This window comes from Rhinolophus ferrumequinum, chromosome 4, assembly GCF_004115265.2.
Source record: "Rhinolophus ferrumequinum isolate MPI-CBG mRhiFer1 chromosome 4, mRhiFer1_v1.p, whole genome shotgun sequence".
Lineage (NCBI taxonomy): Eukaryota > Metazoa > Chordata > Mammalia > Chiroptera > Rhinolophidae > Rhinolophus > Rhinolophus ferrumequinum.
This window is the reverse complement of record NC_046287.1, coordinates 83901308-83928898: the sequence shown is the minus strand read 5'-3', so window position 1 is coordinate 83928898 and position 27591 is coordinate 83901308. Positions and strand designations below refer to the sequence as shown.

General features: G+C 34.5%; 1 protein-coding gene across 5 annotated transcripts in view; it reads left to right on the top strand.

The window, feature by feature from the left end:
* The first annotated feature begins 11428 nt into the window (after window positions 1–11428).
* WDR17 (WD repeat domain 17) overlaps window positions 11429–27591 on the top strand; it is a 93190-nt gene continuing 77027 nt past the window's right edge. For 3 of the 5 annotated variants that reach the window (XM_033105115.1, XM_033105113.1, XM_033105111.1), the window contains exon 1: window positions 11437–11516. The gene's annotated coding sequence lies outside the window, so the exon portion shown is untranslated. Of the gene's footprint in view, window positions 11517–18897; window positions 18943–27591 lie in introns of those variants that run through there. The other 2 variants (XM_033105114.1, XM_033105112.1) reach the window with 2 other exon arrangements.

Genomic DNA, 27591 nt, shown 5'->3' with positions numbered 1-27591 from the left:
GGATGGGAAGGTCGAAGGAATTATGGGGGCTCCGTATTCACCCTCCTGCTGCTACCTTCAAAGGAGAGCACCCCAGCTGGGGGACCCTGCCTGTACATCCAGGCAGTGACCACATTGTGGCGGCAAGTGATGGAAAGGGAACTGCCAGCTGGGCAACTCAGCAGGGACATAGGTATGACCTGCTGCTTTAAAAAATATACACAAAGAAAGCAAGTTGACTCCTGGAAGAGACGAGGACCAATGCTTCCGTTTCATTGATTTGGCTCCAAGTAATGACGGGGTAGAATCATAGCTCTCAGATTCAGGATATCATTTCAAGGTTGGAAGCAACAAGTTGTAACTGATTGTTGGTTTGAATGGACCTCTATGAGCAAGCAGACAGAATCAAATGCGGGGGCTAGGAATCAAGCCTGCCCTGACACAACTTGTGTTCCCTTCAGAACCACCAACAGAAATCAACTGCCGCATTTACTAAGGATGCAACAGTGTCATCTAGTGGCAACTCAAAAGTGTCACTTAAAAATCACTAAAAAAATTAAGATTGTCCTCTTAAAACAATCTATACATTCTTTCAGAAATGTCAGAAACCTTAGTTTTAAAGTCCATACCTTAACCGAACAAAGAATTACCAGGATTTTTCAATATTAAGAGATTAATACTTTTCCCATTATATTTAATTATAATATAATCCACCTGTTCCCCCACCAAAAAAATCTCACCTATCAACCACTGTAAATTTGACAACAGAGATTTTGAAACAGCACGGGGGGAATAAATAAACTAAAATCCTCTTTTAATGCTATTTTAAGCTAAGCCTTAAATACTATCTCAGTCCTCTTATACCCTGAGATTATCTTTCTTTTCCCCAGTGAACCTACACGTGATGTTTGTTAGGAATCAATCAAGTCAGTTAAATTTACATACTTGTCACCTCAGCGAGTGTACTATGTGTCCAAAGTTAGCTTCCCAAATACCACCAACCCAACCTGTTGAAAAGACAATGGAAATCTGTGCATTGACTATCACCCATCTTTCCTGCTGTCTGATTCTAGCTCAGTTAATCGTCTTTAAGTGATTTTGCACTGCTTTTGAAATTATAGGTACCTGATAGATACGTAAATTCTGGTCTGTCTGGCAAAGACTTAATTGACTTCCTCCTCTCTCCCAAAAACATGATTTTTGCTTGCATTTGAAATTCATTTCAGTATTCCTTTACACACCTATATATGTGAGGTTTTGAATTTTCCTTTGAACCAGTTGCAACGTCTGCCTGGTTACCTCCTCTATAAGTAAAATGCTTGTAACTGGGGAAATGGTATATGTTTGAACAACAAATTTCTCAAAATTTAACCATGTTTTCATGAGCTATAGGGAAAAGTTCCTTTGCACACACCCAGGGCAACTATACTAAATATTCTGGCAATTAAGGTGTTAGAGAATACTTACAAATTAAGCCCTAAGGATCTTGCCTCATGATAACTCTCTAAGTTTCAACTTTAAAATAGGCATTATTCAGTGCAAAGTTTTGAAAAGCTAAATGCAATCATCTTCTTAAGTATTAATTTACCAAATATAGAGTTAAAAATTTTAATATTCACTTAACAAAGCAACTAACGTAAGTGGTCTATATTACACATTCAATGATTGACTTGGCTTATTTACTTATTTACTTTGGCTACCCATTCCTTTTGGGAAAAAAAAAAAATCAGTATTACCTTCCCCAGAAGAAATATTGGATCAGTTGGTTTCTTAGTTCTCTTTCATTCCTTAAAGAAAACCAAACCATAACATAGTGGTGACCTTAGGATGACATAGGGACAAGTTAGTGCGGAAGAACAATATGCCAAAAATAAGAGATAGTTTTCATTAATTCAACCTGTTGTGATCTTTGAAAAAATTTCCAGGCCAAAAAATCAACCAATGTATCAGTTTGCCATCCAGAAAAACACAATGCAACATTTATTGTTTTCATATTTCATAAAATATATATTCAGAGCTTTTCTTTCTTATCTCTCTTTTTTATTGTTGTTGTTTTTTTGGACCATGGTTATGTTTGAAAATACAAGTAGCACAGAAATCCTCCAACGTTTAATTTTACAACTGCTCTCAGAAAACATAGCCAAAGGAAATTTGGCCATGCACTGAACTAGCATCTTAGGAATGCTAGGTTTTTACCATGTTTTCCTGAAAATAAGACCTACCCCGAAAATAAGCCCCAGTTAAGATCGTCATGCAGACGGGCGCATTTAGTACGTTATGACGATATTCCAGAAAAAGATGACATGACTGTATTTGAATAAATGTAGATTGTTGTACATGAAAAAATAAGACGTCTCCTGAAAATATGCCCTAATGCATCTTTTGGAGCAAAAATTAATATAAGATCCGGTCTTATTTTCGGGGAAATATGGTATAAGAACTGGTCTTCTTTTCGTGGAAACACGGTCCTTACTATTGCTTATTACCTTAAGTATTTTAAAAACAAGTCAAAAATTATCAAGTGCCCTTCAACCTGGTGTCACTAAAATATTAAAACTGTGGATTAAAAATAAGTGTTGGCAATCATCCCTAGAACCAAAAAGTTTTGTCTTAGGGGCCCAAAGTCTTCTGAGATATTTTCAGCAAATTGCTTCATGTGGGACTCCCCTCCATAGCAACAACGTCTTGTGTTATTTTCATAGCAAAACGATCTAAGGTATATTTCCCAGAACCAGAAGTCTGAACTTGGCTTTTGTTTGCCTGGGCTTAGTCTGTTGCATTAGGTCAGTCTATTGTATATACTTCTTCGATGCTATTTATAAGACTTTGACAAATTTTATTCAAATACATAGACAGTAAAATGCATATTACACACACATGAATTGAATATCTATATTGGGGGATTTTAAATTTAGGGAGTTGTAATATCTAGCTCAGATAAAAGTTGCCTGTCACTTATAGTAAAAAACATTTAGGACATAATAAGCTGAAAATATATTATTTAAGAAGAACATGGTAAAATTAAGGGTATAAGCTCAGGGTCTGTCCAAGTGAACAAGAACAATTTTTCCTATGTTTTTATTAACTCCCAATATTCTGATGCAATTATAGTTCAAATAGCATCTTCCTTTTTTTAAAAAAATGTATTCACATACATTTTCTTCAATCTGGTGGGCCAATTGTTTACTGTTCGGACATTTTAATATTCACTAGGGACAATTATTTATTTGCCTAGGTCAAACAATGATTTTTGTAGATAAAATTTGCATACAGTGAAGTGTGGTTTGGGCAAGACCCAGTGGTAGTGGATTCAGAGCATAGCAGCTCGGGCTATCTATTCTTTATGTTCCCCACAGATAGAGATGAGTGGCATATTTTCAAGGCCATGACAAATAAATAAATAGAGAGACAAATAGATGAATATACACCAAAATTAATAATGCACTGTTGTGTCATGTTTTTAGACACATTTAAGTATTTCCCAGTGATGTATTAATAAGTACATAATAACCATCTCTCTAAAAACCAAAACAATATGTACACCTATGTACGTACACAAGTTTATTACACATTTTACTGATATAAAGGGTGTGTTGCATGCAACTTACACATAATAATATAATATACATTATTCTTTATTTTATATTCCATGTAGCTAATTGATTTTCATAAAATTCCTTCATTAATTTTTGCCAAACTCTTGCATTTGTAGCCAAGTTATTTGCAACTGACAAATGAATATAGTTCCAACTTTTGTGTTGATTGGTATTTTCATTTATGTTAATGAGTAAGTCAAAAGCAAAACAATGAAGCCTTGCTCATCATTAACCTTAGCAACTCCTTTATAGCACTGAATAATAGTTTTTGAATATTGGAGGCACAGTTCCTTAATTTTTTTGTGTGCTATTTACAATGTAACAATTGTAGATACATCCCAATTTACAGTTGAATTGCATTATTAATATTTTCTCCATTACTTTCTTACGTTTATAGCAGGGATTGGCTTATATTCTTAATTTTACCATGTTCTTCTTAAATAACAATATATTTTCAGCTTACAAATTTAATTAGTATAGTTTTGGCCTGCAGGTCAAAGCTAGCCTGCCTCCTGTTTTTGTAAATACAGTTTTTTTGGAACACAGCCATACACATTCATTTATGTATCATATGTAACTGCCTTCGAGCTACAACAGCAGAATTGAGTAGCGAGGTGGAGACTGTGTGTCTTGCAAAACCTAAAATATCTATTTACTCTTTACAGAAACAGTTTTCTGACTCCTGAAATAAACCAGCACTTCCAAGAGAACTTTCTATGATAATGAAAATGTTCATCTGCGCTGTTTAATACGACAGCCACTTAACCACATGTGACTATGGAGCTCTTGACATGTGGCTACTGTGACTGAGGAGTTAAACTATTAATTCTATTTAAATTTAATTAATTTAGATTTTAAATAGCCAGATTTTGCTAGTATCTACTTTATTAGGCAATGTAGATATAGACAGCCAATTAAGCCATGAATCATGCCCCAATTTGTAGCATTTTTGGGTGCACATACACCCCCCACTGTGGCCAATTTCAAGCCACCAATGTGACACCATTAAATGACAAGTTGGGAAGAAATATACAACATTGTATAATATTTTCACCATATAGACATAGACATAATAGACAAATGACTTTAAGAGCATAGATAAAAGTAAAATATTAAGAAATAATTAGGAAGTGATGAGTTTTGAGCATTTATTACTTTGTTTTTGATTAAATTTATTTAATTATAATCTTATATCATTTCATAATAGTTGTGTTTAACAACAGGTTGCAGAAATCCCCCAAAATATAACAGTCATCTCTTTTTTTAAATTTATTTTTATTTATTTTTATTTTATTTTATTTTTAATTAGAGTTTATTGGGGTGACAATTGTTAGTAAAATTACATAGATTTCAGATTACATAGATTACATAGATTACAATTCTGTAATACATCATCTATAAATCCCATTGTGTGTTCACCACCCAGAGTCAGTTCTCCTTCCATCACCATATATTTGATCCCCTTTACCCTCATCTCCCACCTCCTTCCCCCCTTACCCTCTGGTAACCACTAAACTATTGTCTCTGTCTATGAGTTTTTGTTTCTCATTTGTTTGTCTTGTTCTTTTGTTGTTTTTGGTTTATATACCACATATCATTGAAATCATATGGTTCTCTGCTTTTTTCAGTCTAACTTATTTCGCTTAGCATTATAATCTCAAGATCCATCCATGTTGTCACAGACGGTCCTATTGCATCTTTTCTTACCGCTGAATAGTATTCCATTGTGTATATATACCACAACTTCTTTATCCGTTCATCTATAGAAGGACATTTTGGTTGTTTCCATGTCTTGGCCACTGTAAATAAAGCTGCAATGAACATTGGAACACACTTGTCTTTATGTATAAATGTTTTCAGATTTTTTGGGTAGATACCCAGGAGAGGGATTGCTAGGTCATATGGTAATTCTATTCGTAATTTTTTGAGGAATCTCCACACTGTCTTCCATAGCGGCTGCACCAGTCTGCATTCCCACCAACAGTGTATGAGGGTTCCTTTTTCTCCACAGCCTCTCCAACACTTGTTACTATTTGTCTTGTTGATGATAGCCATTCTGACTGGAGTGAAGTGATATCTCATTGTGGTTTTTATTTGCCTTCCTCTGATGATTAGTGATGTTGAGCATTTTTTCGTATGTCTATTTGCTATTTTTATGCCCTCTTTGGAGAAATATCTCTTCAGGTCCTCTGCTCATTTTTCAATTGGGTTGTTTGTTTTTTTGTTGTTGAGTTGCATGAGTTCCTTGTATATTTTGGATATTAGCCCCTTATTGGAGGCACTGTTTGCAAAAATCTCCCATTCAGTTGGTTGCCTCTTTATTTTATCTATGGTTTCTTTTGCTGTGCAGAAGCTTTTAAGTTTGATATAGCCCCATTCATTCATTTTAGCTTTTACTTCCCTTGCTTTTGGAGTCAAATTCATAAAATGCTCTTTGAACTCAAGGTCCATAAGTTTAGTACCTATGTTTTCTTCTATGCAGTTTATTGTTTCAGGTCTTACACTAAACCCTAAAGACTCCACCAAAAAGCTATTAGAAACAATCAACAAATACAGTAAAGTTGCCGGCTAGAAAATCAATGTACAAAAGTCCATTGCATTCCTATATACTAACAATGAAATCTCGGAAAAAGAAATAAAAAAAAAAAAACAATTCCTTTGGCAAATGCAGCAAAAAGAATAAAATACTTAGGAATAAACTTAACCAAGGATGTGAAAGACCTATACGCTGAAAACTATAAGACATTTTTAAAAGAAATTGAAGAAGACACAAAGAAATGGAAAGACATTTCGTGCTCATGGATTGAAAGAATCAACATAGTTAAAATGGCCATATTACCCAAAGCAATATACAGATTTAATACAATACCCATCAAAATCCCAATGGCATTTTTTCAAAAACTAGAACAAAAAAATCATCAGATTTGTTTGGAACCACGAAAGACCCCGAATAGCCAAAGCAATCTTAAGAAAAAAAGAACAATACTGGAGGTATCACACTCCCTGACTTTAGCTTATACTACAGAGCAACAATAATCAAAACATCATGGTATTGGAAGAAAAACAGACACATAGACCAATAGAATAGAACTGAGAACACAGAAATAAAACCACATAACTATGGACAGATAATTTTTGACACAGAAGCAAAAAACATACAATGGAGAAAAGACAGCCTCTTCAATAAATGGTTCTGGCAGAATTGGAAAGCCACGTGCAAAAGAATGAAACTGAACTGCTATCAGTCATCTCTTTCAGATCAGTACAATCTGGCTTCAGCAGCCTACTGAGTGATCACACCATGTTTTTATTATTCTATGTAAAATAAATTGAACTGAAAAGAGATATTAAGGACCGAAGGTGAGTAAAAGAGAACATAAAAAGGGTGCATTAGTTTGAAACTCAATTTGTGAAAGTGAATACACTGTCAAAGGCAAGGCATTTCTAAGGCATTGTGCAAAGAGAAATGTGTTACAGAAGCATGGAAAAAATAGACAGGGATTTGTAACCTAGGGTCAGTTGATCCTTGATGCAATTTCAGAAGGTGAACCCTCTGAATTCATATGCAAATTCTATGTGGACATACAAAAAACATTTTCTGAAAAATAAGTCAAAATTTCAGGGGTTTTGGGGAAACATGATTTTGGGAATTTGAATATTAAAGTGGTTAGCCTCATTCAAAAATTTGATAGGCACATATGAGGATTAAATACAACGAGTTGGGACTGAAATCATAAGTCTGCAGGATTTCGAGTGTGAAGCAGGTAAAAGCAGATGAGATTTGGTTCTATCAGCAAAAAATGGACCCTCAGTATGCCATATGAGTCTGGGCAGGAGCTAAACTTACTACCTTGAAAGTACTTCAAGAAAAGAATTAATAAATTGAAATATAGTACTGAGTGATTCATATAGAATTCAGTACAGAGGGACAAAGAGATTAAAAAATATGAAAAGTGATAAAGACGTAACAGGTGGCTTTAACAACTCTAATATAGGTCTAGTTGAAATTTTGGAAGAGGAAAATAGGATAAATATTCAAATTAATAAGGACTGAGAATTTTTCACAACTGAAAATTTGGAGAGATATTTACAGTGGGTATATCTAACAAAAGATTAACACCCTGAGTATTTAAAGAACTACAAATCAGTAAGGCAAAGTGCAACAAATAAAGAAAAATAATCAAAGGAAATAAACAGTCAATTTATACAAAAATAGTTCCATTTCAACAAATTCAGGAAATACATATTTAAATCAAAAGAAGATGCAATTTTACTCATTAGATTGGAAAAACTATGAAAATATTATATTGGGAAGGATGTAGAGCAGGAAAAACACTTATGTATTGTTACCTAGAGTATAAACGGAGAGGAATTTGGTAATATCTATTATATTTAAGGAGGCACATGTATCGACTTTTGGTCTGAGAAACTCATAGACAAGTGCACATGCAAGGAGATTCACTGCATTTTGCTACAGGGAAAAGTTCACACAACTAAACGCTCATCAGTAGACAAATAAATTGTGGTGATATATCTGTACAGTGAGATCCATATCAACCAAAATGAATAAACTATACATAAATAAAGCAAATTTAGAATATAGGTTTATCGGTTAGATTAGTTACATCTGAGTGAAATGAGAAGGTATGACAAGAGAAAACAAAGGACTATTTCATTTTATTACAAAGTGTTATTTTTTTAAAAAAAGATGATACAAATATGGCAGAAGCTTAAAATTTATTAAGTTTAAATGATTATTGTAGTGTTCTCTGTATTTTTGTTTAAATATTTTATAATTTAAAATATTTTAAAGAATTCAATCAACATTATTCTAACCATAAAATCTCAAATTTCATGCAATTATTGGTTTATTAATTTTAAGCCCCTTTGGGACCTTATGAGGTCCAAAGAGTAATATTAAATACGTAATATATTTCATAATAACTGAAATGTTAATTTTTCAATATGTTATATATATATATATATATGTATATATATATATATATATATATATATATATATAGAGAGAGAGAGAGAGAGAGAGAGAGAGAGAGAGCACCTTAATAGCCAATATTGTGGAAATAGATTATATTTAAAAAATACAATTTCGAGTTTTAAAAGTATTTTTATGTACAGTAAGTTTTTAAATATTTAGTTCTCTGTGTATTTACTGCACATCAGGTTGATCAGTTTTTTTGTTTTTGTTTTTGTTTCTGGCATGCTTGTTGCTGTTCTCTTACCATTTTTACATTAAAACTATTGTGAGAGGACTTTTCATTTAGGTGAATCTAGAGCCCTTTTGGTTAAATTTTTCTAAAATTTAAGTTTAAGAAGTTCTTCCTGGTTGTTGTTTATTTATTTATTTATTTATTTATTTATTTATTTATTTATTTAGAATATCCACTGAAAAGGCACTTGCCACATTAAGCAGCATCGAACACTTTTTCAAAGCCACTGCTCTCACACAGATGAATTGACAAGAGTCATTTGATTCACCTAATCACTCTGCTTTTAAATTTAATCGGGAAGAACTCTATGCGTTCTAAGTGTTAAGAACTAGTGATTACCCTGAAACTCTCAGCCTGAGTGACTGACATTTTTTTTTATTGTGAAATGAGAGCACATTAAATATTTGTTGCATACAAGAATGAAAATTAGAGATCTTATCCTCAGAAATTATGTTATATTATTCCTCTGGGTTCTAGATCTAACTAGATCTGTGATTGTTTAAATCTCCCTTTCAAAACGAATGAACCCAATAATATTAATAAAGGGAGAAAAGTACTGAATTAAGAGTCTGGGACCGTGATATCAATTCTGCTACTAAAACAGCTGTAAGAACTTGACAGAGTTATAACTTTCTAAGTGTCAATACCTTCATTTTTAAATTGTGAATGCATAAACAGATAATTTCTAACGTTTCATTTGGTTTTATGATTCTTAACTGGAAAGTTGGAGCAATTATGAACCAATTAGACATAAAAGACTTTCTATCCAATCGATGGATCAGGCTAGGTATTTTATCTTTGACCACTTTTTCTCTTCATGTGTGTTATCGACTATTTAGCACTGTACTTAGCAATATCAATCATAAAAGGAAACCATAGTCTATTTTCCTTGCTATGTTTCTTGTAATCTTCTCCCTTCATCATTCTTATTTTCATTGTCGCAATTCAGGCAATCAGCATGAACTACTGCATTTTTCTCCTACTCGATCATGTTTTTCACTTCTTTGTACCCTTATGTACCTCCAAAATTTCCAACATATTTTTCTTCAACAAAAAGCCCTAGTTTTAGAGGTTAAAGTATAACATAAATAGGGAGTCCAATATCCCCCTCAATCTGGTTTCTTATTTTCCTATTTTAATCTTTAGCGAATTTCTATTTCCCATCATATCTTCAGGTACCCATCCTCACATCCTCCAGAGAAAGCAAACAAGTCAAAATTAATGGTATCAATCATGCATTTCCCCCACTTTGTGCTTTTGGCCATGTTGTTCCTGCTGCATAGGATGTCCCGATCCCCCTTTCCATCAGGTGAAATGTATTTACTTAATAAGTTCCTGTTCAAATATCACTCACTGAAAGTTTCTCTGTATACACTGGAAGAAAAATTTCTCCCTCTTTCATGTGGAATCATCTCACAGAACTTTTATATGCAGAACTTCGCACATTTAATTATATTTAGTTGTTGCCCTCTATACTTTCTTTGGTAGATTATGTGCTAATTTATTATTTTATCCATCCATCCATCCATCCATCCACCCATCCATCCATCTATCCAACATTTACTGAAGGTCTGCTATTCATCTGGCACTTTGTTAGATGTATGGAATAGTTGTAAGAACTGACTCTAGATTTTAACAAGTTTATTGCCTATGTGGAAACATAACATTTAAGTAAACTTTAATTTGCAAAATAGAATAAGCGCCATGGTAGGAAACAATCTGCAGGAAATACTTTGAAGTCTGTGGCACAGGAGGGTAGGCATTATGTCCAGGGAATTTTCCTCCTTGGGGTAGACCATTCATTTACTATTCTGAGTCTGACATATAATTAAAGCTCAATAAATGTTAGTAAATATACTTTATTCCAAGTATATGAAGGCTTATTTTCTCCCGTGCGTTTGATAAAGGTCTTAGGTAGTGAAGATATTTCAGAGATATGAAGAATAAAAATGACAGTACCAAGCATTTTCATTCAACCAGATTTTACAAGGAAAACGTCAGTTTTGCACACTTTGAAGGCCCGTATGTGAACTACATACAACTCCACTAAGACAGGCAAATAGGCGGCTCTAAAGGGGTCTCCCGCAGAGCTACTTGAGCCCAATGAGACCATAAACAAGTGCAGGAGGCAGCATTCTGCACTCACATTCCAGGTGGACTAGTGCAGCCTTGCTTCTTAAGGAGGCTCACATCCCTCCTCCAGGCCCCTCAAGAGGACGGGGTGATTTACTTATTGTATATTTGACTCTCTCATTTACCTCGAAAGGGCAGACTCGGTATGTGGAACGCGTTAGCTAGTGAGAACGTTGGTGGCTCACTGTTTTCCTTCACTTCCAGCTTCACTGTAAGCCGTTGAAACCTCGCCCAAAGCCTGGGAACCAGGGATTCCGCGCAGACTACCCGTTGCCAGGTAACCACCTCCAGCGCTCCTGGTCTCCTGGATAACGAGCTACTTCCTCTTCTCCCCCTGACGCTTCAATCAGCGAGCAGTGTGGGCGACACGTGGACATAAAAGCGGAACCAGAGGAGCAGGGCGCCTCCGGTGGCTGGTGGAGCCCGCCTCCTGCCCCTCGGAACCCGCGGCCCCGCCGGGAGCCCGCGGCGCGCAGGGAGTGGGCGGGGCGGGGCGTGTCCGCGCGTCTGCAGAGCTCGCGCCCGCGCCGCACTGGCTTCAGCACCTTCTGCTGTCCGCCGCTGCGCTCGCCTCCTCCAGGTAAGGAACCGGCGGGCGGCGGGGTGACATACCTGGGCAGACGCGGTCTGGGGAGGCTGATCTTTGAATTGGTGTGACATTGTGTGAGCGAGCCGTTGACAGCCCTGCGAGGATCGCAGACTGTGGCTTCATGCGTCCTCCAGGGCTTTGCACACGATGATGCATCGTGGGTGAATCCCCAGAGTTTCAGAGTCACACACCTGGTTATTACGATGTGCAACAAGCTGCCAACATTTATAAATCTCAACTACCGCTGGAGTGTAAACTGTGACCATTACGAGAAATATTGGTTTGGTTTTATTTTTTAAGGTTAAGTATATGTTTGTCTGGAGTCTAGATTGTGATTCTTATTACTGTGCCCGCCAGGCACTTCTGTATTGATTATCTATCTATCATCCCTTTGAAGATGGTCTTAATATTCAGGTTGTACCAACATAGCTGTGATTAAAAAGGAAGCATTCCAGAAAACAGACGGTATTGAATGCGAGAGACATAGTATATGTTAAGAAAATCATAAAAAAATACAGGCTTTTCCTTCCTCCCCACCCCCCAAAAAGACTTTTTTGCATGCAAATATAAAAGGAGCAAAAATTTAATCTGACTTTTTTTATTATACTAATTAAAAGTAATTGATTTTAATAAAATTTAGTGATAACTTTGATCGTACATAAAAAATAAGTCACACTTGTTTTTGTAACTCCCATATATATATTTTTTATTTATGGGAATCTAACAAGGGTTTGAAGAGAAATACTACATTTCTGAATCTTTCGTTGTCTGAGCGTTTCAGAAATATTCTTCAGAGAAACTCATCTCTCTACCAATTTTTAAAACTAAAGTTACAAGTCCTTCTTGAACATTTTAAGTAACCTCGAGTAAGAAAAGGTTTCCTTTCTCTACAGAGTAAATTCTTCGGGGAATTTCTACAGTTCTCTTCAGGTATCCCTGTCGAATTTCTTGCTCACAAATCTCCAAGGAATAGTCTCATCAACAGTGAGAGAACTATCTCCATATGATGATCACTGATCACAGCCTGTTTTTGGGTGTTGTCTTATCACTGCTTTGCTGTAGGGGAGCTGATGCTGGGTTTGTAATGATTACAGCCCTTATGGAAAAAGTGCTGTCTTACATTCTTTTGAGATTCTGCCTCACTGGCCTAAGTGTGCAAGAAAATGGGCATAGTTATATCTAACCTGGGTGAAGGCTAAGATCTGAGACAAGTGGTTTGACGATCTTTCCTGTTCCATGATATAAAATGAAGTATAGTAATTAAGTGACTATGAAAAGTTGTCAGTTAATTCAACAAAATTTTGGGAAACATGCGTTAGTGGATTGTTTAGAGATTAACCTTACAATGCTAGTTTTAGGTCATTGCACTAAGGGTTCCTGGGAAATTTTTCAAATGGGAATGAACCAATTGCCTATTTCAAAGGGCATACATAGAAAGAAAAATCATATATTTCTTAAGTGAACTCTACAAACTTACTCTATACAAAATGGGTAGTTGCATTTTATTATTTGTATTGATCTGATTCTCCTGTGTTTATATTAATAGAAATACTTAAAGAACTGTAGGTATCTCTGAAAAAACAACGAAAGAAACATTAAATATATTTACTTAAAAGCTTTAAAATTCTTCATTTTTGTATTTTTAATAGTTAAATACTGGTGTACTAAAAATTTGTTGCCCATTAGTCACGTCATACTCCATATATTAGAAAGCCACAAATTAATTTAGCTTAGAAAAAAATGTTTTTATATTCCTTTGCTCCCAGTAGAGGGACTGTAAGGGGTAGAGCATTTTTGTTAATTGTTTTCTATAGACTCTACCTTGTTGCCCATGGCCAGGGCATTGATAAGTCAGTGGCAGATTTTAAATTACTCAGAGAAGAGTAGGAATAGTTTTATTTTTGTTTGCTTTCCCTGATAGAAACTAGAAATCCAACATGAATGATTAGATTATCACTATCAATAAAATATGTGCAAATTCTCCAGACTACCTAATTTTAATACGTTGTGTAACTGTAATGAAGATTACAGTGAAATTCAAACAATTTTGAAGGATTCCCATTTCTTTCCTATAGTCCAGAATTTATTTGAAATCTGATATATGTAAGGAAGATAGCAGTTTATCAGATTACTGAATAACCAGTTTACCCAGCCATTGAGGTAATAAAATAATTATTTCTACTTTTGCAATTGCTAAATTATCTCATTTCGTATTTTGTATATCTATTCCATTTAGCAGATTAAAATATTAAAGTAAGGTTATGTAGCTTCCAGTGTGTCTTCAGAACAGATATTTCATTGAGGGTATTTTAATCCCAGAAATTGTGTTAGGAGATTGGGAGAGATTTCTCATTTACTCTGACTCCATCTTTTCTTTCGTGTCAGAAACATATATTAAACTAAGAGTTGGTTGGCTCTTTTCAATATCCAAAACCATGCTGTGTTCTATGATAATCACATCCACATTATTCTCTCACTGTTGATGAGACTATTCCTTGGAGATTTGTGAGCAAGAAATTTGATAGGGATACCTGAAGAGAACTGTAGAAATTCCCCCAAAGAATTTACTCTGTAGAGAAACAAAACTTGAAGGAAACTTTTTTTTTCTTACTTGAGGTTACTTAAAATGTTCAGGAAGGACTTGTAACTTCGGTTATAAAACTTGTTAGGGAAATACTACAAAATGACCAGCTTTGACCTATACCTTTGTATAATGAAGAAAAAAATCCCATTATGATTGACTGGAAAGATTTCAAAAGTTCTCATGATGCAACATGGGCTGCCACATTAGGAGACAAGATTCAGGTTGTTTTCACTTGATTTCAGTGACTAGACAAACATAACTGAAGAGAAATTTAAACATTTTAAATAGGCGAGACTTTGTAAAAAAGGCAACCTGAAATTGGAGCCACAGGTGGCATTTGTTACACAGATGTCACATAATCAACTATTTGAGTGAGATAATTTTTTTAAATATAAGGATAAAACTCTAACTTTTTATTACTTTACATGTACTTACTTACAAAGTGTGATTTAGTTGCCTAATTATCTGCTAAAACTTTGGAATTTTACATTCTAATGTAAGAAATACCGGGGGTGGCAAAAAAAATGTATACAAGTGGACACCTTGGTCAACGTGGCTCAAGCAGTAGTTCGCCGTAATCAGAAGTGTCTGGATGTTGATGGTAACCACTTTGAGCACCTCTTGTAATTGCAGAAGTCAAACGTGACTTGTATTCATCTTTTGTTATCGCTATATATTGAATATTACAATTTTAATAGTTTTTGTCCTTTCTTAAAACATGTATACATTTCTTGGGCATCCTGCATATCTGTACACACACACACACACACACACACACTGCGCACTTACATGGTGGAAAGTTCATGAACTTAATTGTCTAACTCGTGTGTGTGTGTGTGTGTGTGTGTGTGTAAAATAGAAACAGACAGTAACATACATCTTCTACAGTAATATCATATAGGTGATAATTTATCAAGTGTTACTTGCTTTTATAGGGATAATATATAAGTGTTATGTTCAGGAAAATTCTATCAAAAGATGTAAGAAATAATTTTCCATGCTTTGGTGAGGATGTTACAACATTCAATACTTGGTTTACAGATTCGAATGGCTCAGACATGGAGAACTAACGGTAGAGTTTGTTAAATTAATTTCCTTATGCTTAGGTTCGTTGTCTTTTTCCAAATTGTTGGCTAAGTTCTGAGCATATACCAGTATCCCAGGCAGGTTTATTTGCAGTAATGTAAAATAAGTTCAATTTCATATCGCCCACACACAAAAAAACTTACTTTCAAATTAGAAAATAGAAAATAATTCTCATTACACAGATTACTCATGTTTGATACGCTGTAGGAAGACCTACATTTTCAAATATAAAACAGCTCCACATGGAATCTTGAAAATTGAAGAATTACTAAGAACTAGGTAATATTTAATTAAGTTTGGTCCTTTAAGATAAAACATTATGAATGAGTCTTAATGGAAAGAGTTATGCAAGATTTTATTTTTAAGGTAACAGGTTTGAAGGAATCACTTCAGAATTTAAGCTGGAAGGATCCTTAGAGACTGGTTAATTTAACACCATTATTTTGTAGATGAGGTCACTAAACATAAAGATTGTGATGCTCAAAATTTGTGCATGTGAAAGCTGGTCTAGAACTTCCCTCTGACACTCAGCATTGTGCTGTTCCCTAAAGAGGTCGAAATACATCACCATGATTTTCTCTTTCATTATATTTCTTCAAACTGAGCCATTAAAAGTTTGAGTAATTAAGATTTCGATCACTTTTGTAATGTTAAAGTAATTATTTACCCAATGAACAATGTTCATGTTTGGTCTCATCATATAGAAAGTTTACTTAAAACATTAGTTAAAAAGTGTTTTCCCACAATTTGTATACTTTTTTGATTTGCTCGTTAATATTAATAATACAATTTAAGTTTTGCTGTGAAGTCTTTTCTGACTTTTTGGGATCCAGTTACCTTAGAAATTCTTTATCTGAATGCATCCCAATGGTACATAAGTGTACATAGCCATCACATCTACAAGTGAATGTTAAGATTATTAGATATAAGAAGCTTTCGGAAGTTACATCTGAAGCCTAGATTATGGTTACCATTAGGTTAATATTTTGAAGTTGGATGCTTTTCCTTTCTAGACTTTCTAATTCTTTGGTACCAGATGCCAGCTAGAGCCCAGGTACTCAAAGTGTAACCTGCACCAGCAGCATCAGCATCTCCTGGGAGCTTGTTAGAAAATTGAATTCTCAGGCCTTCGCCTGAGGGCCCTGGATTCTGCATTTTAATAAGCCTCAAGTGAGTCTTCTGAAGGTAGAGTTTGAGAAGCACTGATATAGGGTACATTGTGCCATTGGACCTTGTCACTTCTTAAGCTGGTAATGTTCATGTCCAATTCCACTTTTGAGACTTTTCTTGGGAATACCAGGAACTGCTAAATAAATAAGCTCATTCCTGAGAATATAAGAATGGATACATTTCATAAGCATCTACATTTCAATAGCAGCTTTTTGGACTTAAGTCTCACTTTCATTATTAATTATATTAGTTCATCTTTAGGGGGAGTTTTATGTTGGCTAAGGGCATAATTTTTGACAGGTGGACTATCAACTAGAGTAGCAAGCTATCAGATCTATGTATTGGCCCTGCCTTAGCTGATACAACCTTTTACTTACCAAACCTCAGGATTTATTTCAGGCCTTCTGTCAATGTGTAGATGCATATATTTAAAGACATTCTCAGATTTAGTGACTTTATGTGAGCTGTTTCTTTTCATTTTAACGCTTTCAAGTTTTAAATCCATTTGATTTCCTTTGCTGGTTTTTCTCAATTGACATGCCAAAATAATGTTTTAGCAGCTTTTTCCCAGAACATGAAAATGCCAGTCTTAGTGACTGCCAAATGGGAATCCTGATTTCCACAGACAGGTAGGCATAAAGACGCAGCCTGCGTCAAAAACTCATATACAAAAATCTAACTCACAAAACAGATTAGTTAGAAGGGGACGGGGCTCCTCAGGTTTACAGAACAATTCATGGCATAGCTTCTCAAGTCTTCCTTCATGTGAAATGATCCCATTTATAAAAATAAGCCTACATATTTTTCCATGCTCTATTATAGAAATAATCCTATATCTTTTTATGATAGATATTTACATCCTAATGTCGCTCTCTTCATGGAATATTTACTTCTAACTTGTTAGTTTGTAAGTGACAATATGTGATTTCCACCCCCCTCTAGTTTTTCAGGTTGACTCTCTCAGAATGGTCATACTGAAAGTATATGAATGACCCTGTTGTTCAAGAAAAGTGATTTACTTCTTTGATCAAATTAAAAAGCGTTTCCCCGTTCCAGTTTAAGAGATTCTATAATCCTCCGAGCACCTAGAGAAATCTAATTCCGTACTTCAAATCCATATAATTTTCATTTTGGTGGTTAAAATGTAGGAAAGTATAAAAAGAAATATGTGGATGGATGATGAGATAGCTGCATCCACTTTGCCACATTTTTGAATCAGTGTCTTGGTCTTACATATAATGCCTGCGTTTCGCTGACAGATTCAAATTTATAGTGATATAAGTAAGTGGTCATTTTGTGAGTCCAAACTGGAACTACCAAAATGACCTTATTCTTTTCTATATGCTACATAATCCAGGATTTTAACATAGCTTAATACTGTACTTGTTGTGACCTATTTTATCGTCTAAGCTTTTAAGAACATCATGATTTGACATATGTTGGGAACGCTTAGATAAAACACCATACCAAGTGCATTGAAGTTACACTTAGGAATGACAGAAATTTAAGAGATTAAGCTCAGTCAGTAGAAGATATCAGAGATAGTTTTTCTGCTAAGTTATCTTTACTACTGTTGAACTAAGTAGTTCTGAAGCTTTACTATGCATATTAATCACCTGGGAATGATGTTCAAAAGCAAGATCACCCCAACATTCTAACCGACTAGCTTTGGGGTATGATCCAAGAATCTACATTTTTAGCCAGTTTTTTAATTGACTGTGATGCAAGAGACCTGAGAGCCCCATTTTGAGATGCACTGATATAAAAGCTTTAAAATTGTATTCATCCTTGGTAACTATGGCTCTACATGTCACAGTGAGAATAGTGGTCATTTAGAATTATGGACACCAGACAGAGGAAGATCTCAAGTTAGTGGGCTAATGGCTAATTTAAAAAAAAAAAAAATCTCATTTTTGGCAGTTTCCAAAGTTTTTCTAATAATAACATATTAATTATATAATTAGAAAAATATTTTTTGCAGAGCTCTGAGCATATAGTGTATTCAAATTTTACACATTGACTTTTCAACAAGATGTTTTTAGGGCTTTGTTTTTTATTAATGGAGGCAATATATTTCTATTAAGAAAATTTACAAAATTCTGAAGAATATACAGGTGAGTTCAACAAAACTACCTCGAATCTGTATCCTTATGTGTCTCTGATCTTTGAATACACATTTTGTACACTTTTATTGATTTTTCTTACTATTTCTCAAACCTGCCAGGAAGCATCTGTCTCAGAGTCCGCTTTAGCTGCCCGCTCTGCTTACTGCTTTCAGACCAGATATCTTTGTATTTTGCCTTCTCACCTCCTTTGCTTAGTGTCAACTCAGTGAGGCCTCCCAATACTATTTTTTTAAAAATTGCAGTGTCAGCTCTATCTCCAGAACCCCTTATCCTCTTTCCCTGAATTTTGTCCACACCACAAATTCTCTTCTAATATACGTCATTTACTTGTTTGTCTTGCTCATTTCCTGATTCATTCCCACAAGAATAAGAACTCTGGAAAGGCACGATTTTTATCTGTTTTGCACAGTGCTTTATCTTCAGTGCCTGACTGGCACATAATTGGTGCTCAGTAAGTTGTTTGTTGAGTGAATGAATGAATTGAGAAGTGATTATTAACATTTTTGAAAATATAAGTAAGTGAAAAGAATTATAAATTTTTAACTATTAAGTAACCAACCTTGTTTATTCTTTTAGTTTTTCATGTGTGTGGATGTATGTTTTTGTGTGTCTATTATGTGTGTGTTATATACACATTTTAAAATATATATTTAAAAATACAGGAACATAACTGTTTACAATATGCCTTTTAGTTTAACTACAGAGACTTTTTCAAATCACTGATTTATAATTGCTCCTTACATATTTAACATGTTTTATTTATATGTTCATATATTTTTATCAACTTTTTTAAAATTTCGACAAAGTTTACGGTATATTTTAACATAAACCTAAAAATTTTTAAAATATGATTATTTTTAAATTATAAAAATACTTTCAATCTATTTCTCCCCAAATATCAAGAAACAAATTATGTCTATTGATTACCTTGTAAAATAAGATGTTTAGCATACAGTTGTTTTCATCTCTTTTTTTCCTAAATCTCAGTACCTAGGAAATCAATCAGAGAGTTTTTACATTTTTATAACTAACTTATACATTATTGGCCTTCTCTTTCAATAATTATTCTTGACATGTGCATTTCTATAAACATAACTTCGATATTCAGGTTTCTTTGCTTAATGTATTTTTTTAAATTACATGGACTTTTATATTAAAGTTCCTTTGATTAATTTTTCAAAAGCCTGTAGTTTTTACTCAAGTAATTTTTAAGGAAGATGACATGGGTGAATTGCCTTCTAACTCCTTGTATTTATGACGGTGTCATTCTGTTTGTATTTCCTTCATACATGACTGATATTTTGGCTGTTTATAGACTAGCAAGATCACAATAGTTCACTTTAACATAGTTATTGTACCATTGATTTCTAGAATTTGGGGCAGTGTTGAGATAAGATGCCAATCTGAATTTGCCTCATTAGTGCCCAACATTTAGAAAAGATTCTACTTAAATGCTCACAGGGTTGTAAAACAATGAATTAATCTCTGAATTTGCCTTACTATATATTTACATGAGGATCTTTTAAATATACATATATATGTATATTGCTTAGAACAAGAGGACTGCTTACTTTCAGGGTCTTAATCAGGGTATGCTTAATCATATGTATTGTAAATATTTTCTCCCATTCTGTGGCTTGCTTTTCACTCTTTTAACGATGTCTTGATAAAAGAAGTTTGTTACTTTAACATACTCCAATATGTGAATTTTTTCCCTTTGTGGTTCGCATTTTTTTATGTGTGTCCTGTTTAGTAAATATTTTTCTGCTCCAAAGACAAGATATTCACATCAGTTTTTTTAAAGCTTTAATATGTTATATCGCTACTCTTTTGTTTAGGATTTTCACATTTAATTTATGAGAGAGATTGCTCTGTAATTTCCTTTATTGTAAAGTCTTTTTCAGGTTTTGGCAGGATATGAGGAATTGATAAGTTACTCTGTTTTTTCCAAACCCTCAAAGAGTTTATATAAAATTTCTTCTTTAACAATAGTTTAGTGGTTACCAGAGGGTAAGGGGGATGGGGGTGGGAGATGAGGGTAAGGGGGATCAAATATATGGTGATGAAAGGAGAACTGACTCTGGGTGGTGAACACACAATGTAATTTATAGATGATGTGATACAGAATTGTACACCTGAAATCTATGTAATTTTACTAACAATTGTCACCCCAATAAATTAAAAAAAAAAATTTCTTCTTTAAATATTTGTAAAAATTCACCAGTGAAACTATCTGGGCCTAGGAGATTATCTGTGGAAAAGTTATAAATGTAGACTCATACTCATATTCAAGTTACTTAGATTTTCTCATTATTGCATCAACTTTGGTAACATACCGTTTTTATGAGGAATTTGTTCATTCTTCCAAGTTATTTATTATATTGCTGCAAATGTGTTTGTAATATTTTTACTCTTTTGTTTTTAATGTTAGTATGTTCTATAGTGATGTCCTTTTCATTCCTGATACTGATATTTGTACTTTTTCTATTTTTTCTTAGTAAGTCTTCTAAAAGTTGCTCTAAAGGAAGCAGCATTTGGTTTAATTGATTTTCTCTATTGTATGTTTATAAACATAAATAAGGCCTTCCACTCTTTTTTAGAAGTATTTCTTTTTTCTACATTTTTTTATTGCTTTCCTCTTCTAGCTTTTTGAGATAGAAATCTAATCTTTGATTTTAATCCTTTATTTATTTTTTAAAAAATAAAATATAATTAAGACTATAGTCCTCTACCTCTAAGCATTGCTTTAGCTGTAAGCCACATATTTCTATTTGTTGTGGCTTGCCATTTAGTGCTAATTATATTTCCATTTTTAATTCTTCTTTGATCCAAGGATTATTTAGAAGTGCTTTGTTTAATTTCTAGACAGTTGTGGACCTTCTAATTATTCTTCTCTTATTTATCTCAGATTTAATTCCATGATGACCAGAAAATATTAATATACTCTGAATGATTCTAATGTTTTGGAGATCGGTGAGGTTTTTGTATAGCTTAGCACATGGTTTATTTTTGTAATTACTCCATGCTTACTTGAAAGAGTACAAATTCTATCATTGTTGGGTACAGTATTCTATATGTCAATTGGATTCAGATCTTTCATACTCCTATGAAGTTTTCTCTATTTATTCTATCAGTTGTTGAGATATGTTAAAGTCTTCCATTATGATTATGGATTTGTATGTTTCTCCTTTAATTCTATCGGTCTTTCTTTATATATTTTTAAGTGATGTCATTTGGGTAGATACAATTATAGGACTTTCGTATCATTTAGTTGATTCACCACTTTATCCTTAAGTAATGTCACTCTGTCTCTTTAGTTGTATTCCTTGTCTTAAAATTTGTTCTATTATTTATATAATAGTTCTCTTTGTTTAATAACTATGTATTATATAATTTCTGTTCTTTGACTTTCAACCATTTGTAACCTTATATTAAAGTGTGACTCTTGCAAAGAGTATATGGTTGAGTTTTTTAAGTCTGCCAATTATACTTTTAATTCTAATCTACTTATTTAATGTATAACTGTTATAATTTGATTTACATATACAATCAGGCCTTGGTTTTCTTGTTTACAAGTTTTTTATTAGTTGCATTTTCCTGTGATTAACTTGTTAATAATGTTTATTTATTCTTTTTTAGTTACCCTAGAGATTCTATCATGTAACTGCCTCATTACAGTTAAAACAAATGATTACTTTTACCTCTTCATTGATACTAACTCCATTTATCTTGATCTCACCTTTTACATTGCTTTCATATAATTTAATGCTAAAAATTTTTAAACTATACTATTCTAATCATTGTTTTGTATAGTTAATATCTAGTTATACTTCATCACATATTTCCGCTTTCTATGATATTCATTATCTCTAACGTTTTCATGTTTTCTGTCTAGGATCATTTTCTGTCTGTCTAAAGAACTCCCTCTAGTATTTTTTTCTAGTTCAGACCAACAAAATTTCCCTAGTTGTTATCGTATGAAAAACGTCATTATTTTGTCTTCAGTTTTATTTTCACTGAGTGCAGAATTCTAGGTGTGTAGTTACTTTTAATAACTTTAAAAATGTCATTCCATTGTCTTTGACTTCCCATTATTCTTTTATTTATTTATTTTTTTAATTAAAGTTTAGTGGGGTGACAATTGTTAGTAAAGTTACAAGGATTTCAGGTGTACAATTCTGTAATACATCATCTGATATATCACATCGTGTGTTCACCACCCAGAGTCAGTTCTCCTTCCGTCACCATATATTTGATCCCTTTTTCCCTCATCTACCACCCGCCTCCCCCCTTACCCTCTGATAACCACTAAACTATTGTTTCTGTCTATGAGTTTTGTTTCTTTATTTGTTTGTCTGGTTCCTTTGTGCTTTCAGTTTATATATCCCACGATAAACCAAATCATATGGTTCTTGACTTTTTCTGCCTGATTTATTTCGCTTAGCATAATAATCTCAAGATCCATCTATGATTATATTGTGGCCATTAACTTTTTTTTTTTCTTTTTCTATAATTTTCAGCATCTTACTGTGATGTGCAAGGTATCCTGCTTGGATATGTTGAGCTTTAGGAACTTCACTCTTTTAAATCAATTTTGGAATTTCTCACTATCTTTTGAATACTGATTCTACTATATTTCCTCTCCTTTTTAGACTCCCATTATATCTGTCTAATTTTTTCAGCATAGTCTATTTTTATGCTCTGTTCTATTTTATTTCACTCTGGTTTTTCTCTATGCATTAGTTTTTGTATGTACTATTTATTTATATTCCACAGTAGTAATACTGACTTCTGCTGTATCCAGCCTGCTAATAAACTTACTCATTAGGACATAAATTTCAGGTACTGTTTTTCAGTTTTAGTCTTCATTGAATTTTTACTTTTGATATATTCTGACTTCAGTAAAAATACTTCATTTTCCACTATTTTGTTTGTAATTTCACATTAAAAATAGTATGTGACCTAAGCTAAAGAGGAATATACTGTCTACTTTGTCACTCTGTTTTAGTGATTAGAATCAACTAATAACTGGAGATTCTTATCAGCTGTATTGATTTATTGTTCAAGGATGAGCTTTCATTTCTTTTTAGGACGTAGCTATCTAATACTTTGGAAGGGCTGGTCAAAGTGTGCAGTGCTGGGATGGGAACTATTTGTCTGTACAGATCTTGTCAGGTATCTAGGAATAGGCTCGTGGAGATCTGCTCGTATGCCCATTCCCTGTGGAATAGTGGGAATTACGGAGTGAGAGGATCTACTATGGATGTGGCGTTAACAGGCATCGGCTGTAGGTGATAATGGCAGTCAGTAAATTCCATGTTGGTGTCCCGTGAACCCCTAAACACATGTCCTTCATCTAGTCCATCTCAGTCCCCTTCCGCTTGTTTGGTAGACTTCAGTTTTTGCTCATTTCCTACTATGAGAATTTTAATTCTTTGTGTTCACCTTCCTCATCTGCTTGTCTCTGACATCGCTTCTAAAAATATTTGTAGGTTAAAGAAATATTACTGCTGTATCTCGAGAAAGACTTAAGTTAATGCCTTCTGAATATGATGGCTGGGGGTGGTAAGTGGGTCTGGAAACTCTAAGGGAAACATAAAAGATAAATAAAAGGATACAAGTGAAATTACAAAATACAATCCAATTATTTTTACACACACACACACACACACACACACACACACACACAAATTCATTTGGATTTTTCACCTCTAATTTTGTTATTATTAGAAAGCAACTGCTGTGTATTCTTAGTGTATAATTTCTTTTATTTAGATTATATGCCTGACAGCAGTTTAGTGTTTTGTAGCAGCTAAATTTGTTTTTTAGCATAATTAGCATAAGGGAAGTCTTATAAGCTTCCTAGAAATCCCCCTCATGGCAACTTCCTGTCACTACTTCCTTCTCCCCGAAGAAAATTTCTCATTACTTTTATTAGCGTAGATTAATTTTGCTTGTTTTTAACTTCTATAAATGGAATCATCTGATATATATATATCTTTTTTTATATTTGACTTTCAGTCATAATTCCATCATCAGATCATCATTTTGTATAGATAGCTCATATTAATCGTTGCATAGTATCCCAATGTATGATTATACTGCAGTGTTTATCGTCGCAGATTGGGGGAAGCTGGTTCTTAGAGGAGATTTATGTCTCCTTCTCCCCAGCCGCCCTCTGTGGCAGCCAAACTCTGCTTTATATCTATGGCGGTGTTGTGTAGGAGAGAATTTTTTGCACCTCCTCAAACTGGCAGATCTGTGCTGTGTTTTTGGTACAGGATGGGAGCCTAAGATGTCTTCCTGCCCACCCTCTAGGGGCTGGGCAGCTTTTGTTTCTTCCCTTCTCCCAGAGGTAGTGGATCTTGCCTAAGTCCTAGGGTCAGGAAGGAGGGTTTTTCTGCCCCTCTCTAGAGGTAGATGAGGTTCTCTTTTATTCCTGTCCATTTTCCCTGGGAATGAGGCTGTTTGTTTCCTCCCCCCAAGGAGGGATATTGCTTCATATGAGAGAAGGATTCAGGGAAGTATACAGTGTTTCATGCCTGTCAACTATCAGCAGCCAATTGCTTCCTACATGTCTGAGCTACTGAGACTAACTACCTCTGTCCTCCCCACCCCCCTTTCTCCTCCTCAGTATCCAATTAAGGCCTGTGGAGAACATCTTACTAGTGAGTGCAAAACTAGCTTGCCTGGGCCTCCACTTCTAAACTGATGCTCTAACTCACATTGGCCTTAAGGAATTAATTACAATTTTATCTGATTTTTTTGTTTCTTACCTTCTTTTATGGCAGTCACCTCTTTCTCCCATGCCCTGTCAAAGGTGAAACCATTAGTGTGTTTTCTCTCTTCATAGACGGGCTCCTTACTCTTTGGAATTCCCTTGATTGCTTTGCAACCTGACAATTTAATGTTATCTTCCTCCAGAGATAATTTACTTTTGCTTTTGAAAAGTTAGGCTGGGGAAGATCACCTTACTCCAATGGTTGAATGAATTCATTTGAAGCTGAGCCTCAGTCTGTTTCTGTTTCTTTCTTAGTCTTAAGGTGTAAACCCAGATGCTTCTTCCTGAAAGGAACCCATTATTAGATCATTTTTCCTTGGCAGCATCTGAATTCCAATTTTTCTCCCCGCCAGCCTTATGAGATTACCAGAAGCTCTCCATAGCTTCTCAGTATTTCAGTCACTACGTTTATTTAGGCAAATCCTTTTAGGGAAAGTGTAGCATTCTCCCACCCCACAACCACCACCAAAAAAAAAAAAAGTACCTGGCTAATCTTTGGACTTTTCTTGGGATTTGCCTTCTTTGTCTGTGATTTTACATATTATGATTCACCTTTTCTAGTTGTTCTCAGTGGGAGAAGTGGAAAATATATATTTGTCTGCCATTGCTGGAAGCCAAGGTCTTATAACTAACTATCTTTTAAAAATACAGAATTATTATGACTATTTGAAGTACACTTAGTAAACTGTTTCTCTGCTCTCTAACTCAGACTTCCTTCTTACATTTTTATGTAGGGTTTTAATCTAGTTAGGATGGACAACTGTCCCAAACTGTAGTGTTATACTTTTGACAGCTGTCTTCCATTCGTTTTGATTCCTTCAGAGGAGTATCTGTCCGTAGTCAGAAAAGGCAGACAGTTGATCCCAGATCAGTGTAACTTGTGCGACACCCTCAGCATAAGGAATATTTATATTTCCAGAGTCTCTCTTTCACAACCGTGTCCTCTCCTCTAACATACCCAACAATGGTTCTAGACAGGTTAGATGCAGATACATGAAAGAGAATGATTTTGAGCAATGCCATGTATTTTATATTTGATTCTACCCTGTTTGATTGAACAAGCAATGGCTTGTGCTTATTTTGCAAGTTCATTCTAGTTTGTTGGGAAGTTTAAATAAATATCATTGCTGTCTTGTACAATAACGGAGACAAGGGCAGACTAAGAGAGTATAACTGCAGACAGTACAATGGGTAAGAAGACATAACTTGGAGGGGATGAATTTAGTAGAGGAAAGGATAGGCTGCAAATGCCAAAATTTCAGAGGATGAAGCCATATCTTGGTCTGAGATATCAGGTAAAACTAGATGGAAAAGTCTCAATGTAGAATCAAAGAGACCAGATTTGACTTGGCTGAGTGGTTCTGCTTCTCTCTGGAGATCAGTGATTTGTCCGAGACAGCTCTGTGACTTGTGTCATCCTTCTTAGACTGGTGAGGTATGGAATGTTCTGCTCAACCTGATGGCAGAGGCACAAAGATGGGAATGGAAACCAGCCCTGTAGCCAGAGTTGGACCCGGAACACTCTGACTTCTGCCCACAGGTCACGAGGCAAAACAACTCACGTGACAAGTCCAAAGGCAACAGGCAGGGACATAGAGTCTTCCCCTAATGAGGTCATGGCGAATATATAGATGCAGGGAGATATATGAAAAGGTCAGGACCAGCAACCAGACCATGTTTGGGTATTAATGCCTACAGTAAGTTCCCTGACATTGCAAAACATTTTACTTCGTTATCTTTATTTTCTTTATCATGATGACCTTCAGCTTTTGATTATTGTCATTTCCTTTCATCACTAATCTTATAGGCAGTAAGAATATTCTGACTATGAATTAACTTAAATTTGTGATTTTAACACTATGCTAGTCAATAAGTAAGACCCATGGGCTAATAATACACAGATGTAAAGATGGGGAATAGGTGCCACCATGACTCTCTCCTCCCTGTCTCTGTTAACTGCTAAGTGACCATGACGTGCTTCTCCTCTGAGGGGAGCTCAAGGTTTCCGCTCTGGACTCTGTACTCCAAGCAACCAATCGAGGACGTGCGAGAGTTGGAAACTATTTGCCATTCTTATACTAAATGCACAAGATTCTATTTACCCTCAGATCGTCAAAATACCTGGTGGACAATCAAGAAATATGTATTTCTATGCAAGATAATATTTTACCTGCAACTACATACTGTGAAATATTTTTCTTTTCTTAATTCTTGCAAATATGGTAACTAGTGCTCATGGAAAAACATCAGGAAATAAAGCGTAAGAACTATGGTGCCCTCTAAACAAGATATTAATGTTAACAACATTGGATTTACAAT